Raw genomic sequence first — 6,558 nt, forward strand, 5'->3', positions numbered from 1 at the left:
GGTTGCCCTGGGCTCTTTCTAAGGCTAAACCCCCCAGTGTCCTGAAACTGGCTCTGCTGCATATTTTGGAGGAGATGGCAGGATGTTTTGTGAGTTCTGAGACACATTTGAAGTCAGGGATATTGTTATGCACATTCAGTTATGGATTTACATCTCTGCACTGGAAAATCTTCCCAGGCCTGCTAAGCTCTGTGGCTGAGCTGGCACCCACATGCAATATTTGAATTTGCAAACTGTGAGGGGAAACTGGAACTGAAACCAAGCCAAGTTCTATTTGGGAGCATTTTGGTTAAGTGTAATAATGGTCTGGAGGGACAGTTGAGACACCAGCCTCCATGAGGGGCAGTGTGGAAATTCATCTCACCCTGTTTCAGCTTAATTCTTACGGTGACTTTGTTTTGGTAGCTGAAGTCTGAGTCCGTTCATTGCCAAAAGGGTTTGGATTCACCCCTTGTATGAGTGAGCACAGTCAACAGGAAATCCATCTATGTAAGGCACATTCATAATATCCATATTACAAATCCAAAGTATTACCAATGTTTAGATGAATAAAATTTGCCAGTGTAACAAAGTGCCAACAAATTCTTCTGGTCCAAGATGTCCCAAAATGGGAGAACTGGCAGGAGGAAGAGAGGAAGCTTTTAGGAGGGCAAAAAGCACAATGGCAAAGATCAGTCCCACCATACTGAATAGTGCTGTATTCAGGTTTCCTCTCTGCTCTCACAGATTTTCCAAAGGTCAAAACCTACTTGATCACAACCAAAACCAAACAGAGGGAGATGGAAATACAGTGTCTGCAAATAATAATAAAGATAAGGCAACAGGACATAATGAATGTAATAAATCAAGGCAACAGGAAAAATGCTTTGAATTTTATATTAAAGAGCACTTCTCTTTGCATTGAAGGACAGCCTTGGAGCTGGCTTAAGCAGACAGTGCCCTGACTGTGATTCACACCAGCCCTGGGGTTAGGGAACCAGCCCAGTTGGGGTTGTTAGCACCTCACTGAAGGCTCCAACAAAGCTGCCTAGGGCAGAAAAGATGCCCAAGGCACCCAGTCCCTCAGAGGAGCCCCACGAACCCACAATTTGCTCCCAAAAAGCCAAGCCTGGGAGCACCCAAGGTGACGGTCAGGGAGCAGCTTAACCTTGGCCCTCCCTTCTCACCTGGGGAGCAGGGAAGGTGAAACCAGCTGTGAGGAGACATTGCACTTTGGTCATGTCCATGTGCCTGAACCCCCTGCAGTAGGACCCAAGTTTGTGCTTGAGATCCCCAAGCACGACTGCAATGTAAATAATGGATTAACATCACAATGCAGATTGCAGATAGTGCTTTAGGCTCCAGGCAGCTAATATAGCAAATGTGAATTTTTCATAAGAATATAACAATCCCACCAGTCTATAATATCCTTTCCTCACTTTTATTTTGCTGAAAAGGTACGAATATCTACACATCATTTTCAATCATCATCACTTTCTGAAGGATTTTTTTATTACCTCTAGCCATGACTCATAAGAGTGGGAAACAAATTACTCCTGCTCCAAGTATAAACAGTGACGGTTCAGAATGCCTTCAGTTTCTGTCTCCTGAACTGTCTGCCTCTCAATCAGTTAGAGAATATCAGAACATATTTACTCTGAAGAGTAACAGATGTTTTCATCTTAAGTTAAATTTAAACTCAGCATCAATCTCCCAGAGAGGAATGAGATAACACAGGATCTGCTTCAGACTTTTAGATGTGCTGAACAAAACCCTGCAAAAAGCAGCTCAGAGCTGAGACTTGGCTACACCTTGCCAATTTAACTAAATCAGCATCACTCTGGTTCAGGCAGTTTTCCTGTCTGACCATGCAGGACCACTCTGGTGGCCATCCTCTCACCAGCCAGACTTCCACTGCTGGGACCAAAGCTGATCTGGGATTTGTTCTGCATTTAAGGAAGATGCCCCTGACTCTGAGAATAGTCTGATTTCATAGTCCTAAAGTATTACACTTGGGAATTTTGCAGCAAAAGCCATAAGAGCAAAACCATCTGAACCCTGAAACTGCACAGGAAAAGTTTACTTTGCTGCTTCTTGTCTAGCAGTTTTCTACTTCACAGCAATTTTTGAAAGCACCCTATAGTATCCCAGGGCAACAGGGACATAAACTGCCAAAGCTGACCTGGACAAGACTTTCTGCTTTAGGATAAATTTTGCATTCCTGGCACAACACAAACAGAAGTAGCTCCAGGGTGGAGGGTGGAGAGGATGTGGAATCACAGGGCAAAGCTCCCCATACTGAGCCAGCTGAGGAAGCAGCAACTTTGGTGTGAAAAGTCTGACTTTGGAGAGCTATTCTGCAGGCCTTGCTCAGCACTTGGGCCCCATGGCTTCCTCACTTTTCCTCCAGTTCACCTCTGTTCAGCCTGCAGTGTCCTCAGACCTTCTCTCCTGAAGGCCCCCACAAGCTGACCCAGTGCTCCTCCAGGAGAGGAAAATCCTGCTCCTCCTCCCATGTGGACAAGCCTTGGCTCAGCAAGTGTCCTGGCCAACCCAAGAGACTTTGTCCAAAGGAACAGAGCTGAGAAGGTGTGTTGGGACACTTCAGGCACTGAATTTATCTCAAAACTACACTGTGTGTTTACCTCAATCCTCACAGAAATGGGGGGAGACTTTGTCAGGAACAGGTGGGACTGGTGAATCTGCCAAAACTTTGGGCTTTTGAGCCATGGAAGAGACACAAGGTGTGCTGAGGCCTGATTGGGTTAGTCTGAACTGATGGGGAAAACACATTTGGGGCACAAGCTGGGGGGGCTGATTGAGAGAGCTTGAAACTAGAATCCATGAGGGAAGGGAATGCCAACATTCCATGAGGGAAGGGAATGCAGGCAAACCAAGAGCTGGCATGGCATTACCTGAGAGGGAAATGGCAGTGGGGACATTGTTACTGCTCACAGAAGCACAGCAATCTCAGGGGTGTGTCTGAGTACCCCAACACACACAGAGTGAGGAAAAAACAGGGTGAACTGCAGGCATTGGTCAGTTCCCAGAGTAAATATGGAATTATTCCTCCCAGAGTGTGATTGGTGTTGGTGAGACTGGATGGGATGAGTGCCACAGTGGGAGTGCTGGGATGGAGGCCGAGGGATGTTCAGCAGGGACAGGCAGGGCAGGCAAGCTGGACTTATCCCTGTATAAGGGAGACATTTGATTGCACAGACCTTAAAATTAGTGATGGTGTGATAAAGTGGATTAGGGGGGTGTGCAAAAGAAAGGAAATGTAGTGGGTGTCCATTGCCAGTATCCCAGCCAGGACAGGTTAACTCACTGATGAGTTATTCCACAGGCAATTAGGAGAAATTCCTGTATCAGTAGCTTTCAGCTTGCCAGGCACCAACTGGGAATACCCTGCTGTTGTGATGAGCAGGTCTTGGAAATCCTTGGAGTTGGTAGAGGATAATTCCTTGTCACAAGCACTCAGTGAGCCAGCTAGGAATGATGACTCCTGGACTTGCTTCTTGTGAATAGAGAAGGACTCACGGGGGATGTGGTGGTCGGTGGCTGGCTTGGCCACGATGATCAAAAAATGTTTAAGCTGAAAATTCTCACTGTACTGAGAAAAAAGAAAAGCCATCAGAGTTGCTACCCTGGACTTCAGGAGATCAAACTTAAAGAAGATCAAACTGTAAGAACTGTAGTACTTGCTCCTGCATGACTTCTATGGGTAAGAATGCTTGTTCTGACCTCACATGGGCCACAGCCTATCCCGTGGACCACGAGAAATGTCTGTGTGTCCAGCAGGACCTCCTGACATCTGGGCAGAGTTGTTTACCTGTGCCACACCTCACTGTTTATCCTCTTTGCCACCCTCCAGGCAGTGAGCAAGGATAATGTCACACATCTCAGGTAACCAACAGCCAGGATTCGAGCTGCTGGCTGAACACCCACTCACAAGTGACTTATCCAGATCATTTAGCAAATAAATTAGTCCAGCAAACAAACAAGGCAGATTCACTCCTGCAGAAGGAATCTGTCTGCCCTGGAAGGGACTAATTGGCATTATTTCTGAAGCCCACACTCCAAAACCTACAGAAAAATGCAGAGTCTGCTCCTGGTTCAAGGCAGGTTGAACATTTTATTCCTACTGTTGTCTCAGCATCACATGGGCTTCCATAACTTTGTAAAGAAAAAGCTGAAGGACATGGCTGGGAGTTATTATTGTGTCTCAGTTATTGTGTCTCAGTTCATCTGGTTTTTGGAAGTGTTTTTTGTGCTAACACCATTAAGAGCAGCCACTGGGGCCACATGGAGGTCCTGAATTCACAGCATCCATTACAGAGCAGGAAATTCAACCTTGCACAGTTTGGGTGACACATTCACACTTGTTCCTAGCAGGGAACAAAACCTGAGCCCACCACCACTCCAAAGGAAACACACAGAGCTTTGGGCAGCTGGCAACCCTGAATCACCGGGGCTTTACAAGGACCACTTCAATTTTTATTTCAGAAATGCTGTGAGCAAGAGGCCAATTTGTGACCTATTCTTCCTTTCATTTCACAAATAATTCCAGTTGCTATTCTGTGCATCAATCTTGTCTGCCTTTTCCACTCTGAAACATCTTGCAGTGTTTGCCTTCAGCTCCTGGTGCTCTGCAGCTGGAAGTGCTCTCACAGACACACAATTCAGGCTGGGGATGGTCTCCATCACTAAAGCAAATCTCCCTGGTTTCAGCATTTCTTCCTGACTGTGCCAGGCTGGTTTTAGGAAGGAAATCATCAAAATTTCAAAGCTTCAGAGCAAGGTGGGCAAGTCTCTCTTCTCCTGTGGGCTCACAGCTAGTTGGGCTTCACACTCCAGTTTTGCCAGTGGGAAATGACCAGCTCTGCATTCCAGGTGCAGGGAGGCAGCGAGAGGAGGGAGCTCAGCTCCTGCTGCGAGATCCTGGCTGCAGCAGGGGATTTGCTCCATCAGTCACAGCCTGGGCTTCAGTCACTGCAAACTCCTCAAAACACCTCCAGGTCAGAGCAGAGATACTCTGGGTGTGCACAGCACCTTCCGTGGCTTGGAAAATTTCTGGGGCCCAACGCATGGAACGAGGATTTACAAAGAATTTGGGGATTGACGTGCTCCTGAAAATCTTGTCAGTTCCACTGAGGGATTGGTTACATAATTCAGATAAATGCCAAGCTCCCTTCTCTGCATTTTCAGGATTAAATGTGTCTGTTCAGTCACAGCAATTTTTTCTCTATTTCTCCTTTGAGCTAATTCTTTCAAGTAAAGAAAATCAAAGCAAAAAAATTCTTATTCTTGCTAAAATTCTTGCTAAAATTCTTGCTATTCTTGCTAAAAATTCTTGCTATCAAAGCAAAAAAAATTCTTATTTTACCAATGAAAGTATAATTTCAATTTTCTATTTTCTATTTTCTATTTTCCTTCTTTTATGGCTTTAAAATCTTCCATTTTGGGGAAAAAAATAATTCACACAGCACTAGAGGGAACACTGGTGATTTCCTAACTGCACTTAACCCTGCTAGGCTAAGATGAAAATTTTCATCACAAAAATTGCACTGCTTGTGAGGTAGGCTGGAGTTACTCTGTTTTAGATTAAGTATCTGGGAGGACAATAAATAAATAACTGGCAAAGCTTTATTGCAGCCACTGTGCTGCTACAGAAAGCATCACAGCTCCCTTTACAATGCCAGAGTTCCATGTCTGTGAGTGGCACATTCTGGACGGCTTTCAGCATGAGAAGCCAACATTGCTGGTCTGCAGAGTCTCCCTGGAGAACCTGTGATGGCAGGGCCCTGCCCAGATGGATTCCACATGCCCTGGCTGTGCTGTGCCTGGCTCTCAGCCCCAGGACAATGGAGGCTGGGTGAACCTGCCCTTGCCCAGAGGAAGTTCTCATGGCAACATGAGCTCTGTTTGAGAGCAGGTGATGAATGGGGTTGTTCTCCTGCAAGGAAATTGTGTGACAGCTCACGTGGCTGAGGTGATGGGAGCTCCCCATGGATGGGGTCTGCATGACAGGCTGTGCCCTCATCAGAGACCAGATCAGTGCCACACAGTGCCTGAAGGGACACGGCATCATCTCCACCACCCTCTCCTTCACAGCTAAAAATTGAAATTGCACCTCAGTTACACCCAAGTGCCTTTCTGACTGGGTCGCAATGAAGCAGCCCCAGCACATTCCTTGTGGGCACCTCAGGATGCTGCAGCCCTGGCTGGCTGCAAGCTCAGCCCTGAGACCTCACCAAGGAACCAGCTCTTCTCCTGGAGAGATTGTCTTCTACCTCCATGCCTTCCATGCTGTGGCAAAGCAAAGTCCAAATTAATAGATAAAAATAATGCATTAAAAAAAAAAAAAAAAGAAAGTATGACTAATGTTTTCAGGATTTTTTTTTTTTTAAAGTATCTCTGGAAACCAAGAGAAAGTTGCCTTGGCAACATTGTTTTCTGTTCCTCCTGTGCTCAGTGTTTTCTTGTGTGCCTGTTTCTCTAGCTTACATTTCTGACAGTACACACAATAAATGGAGCTCTGGGAAGGAAATCAGCATTCAGCCAAAAAAAGGCTTTTCT

Source organism: Melospiza melodia, chromosome 3 (assembly GCF_035770615.1).
Source record: "Melospiza melodia melodia isolate bMelMel2 chromosome 3, bMelMel2.pri, whole genome shotgun sequence".
Taxonomy (NCBI): domain Eukaryota; kingdom Metazoa; phylum Chordata; class Aves; order Passeriformes; family Passerellidae; genus Melospiza; species Melospiza melodia.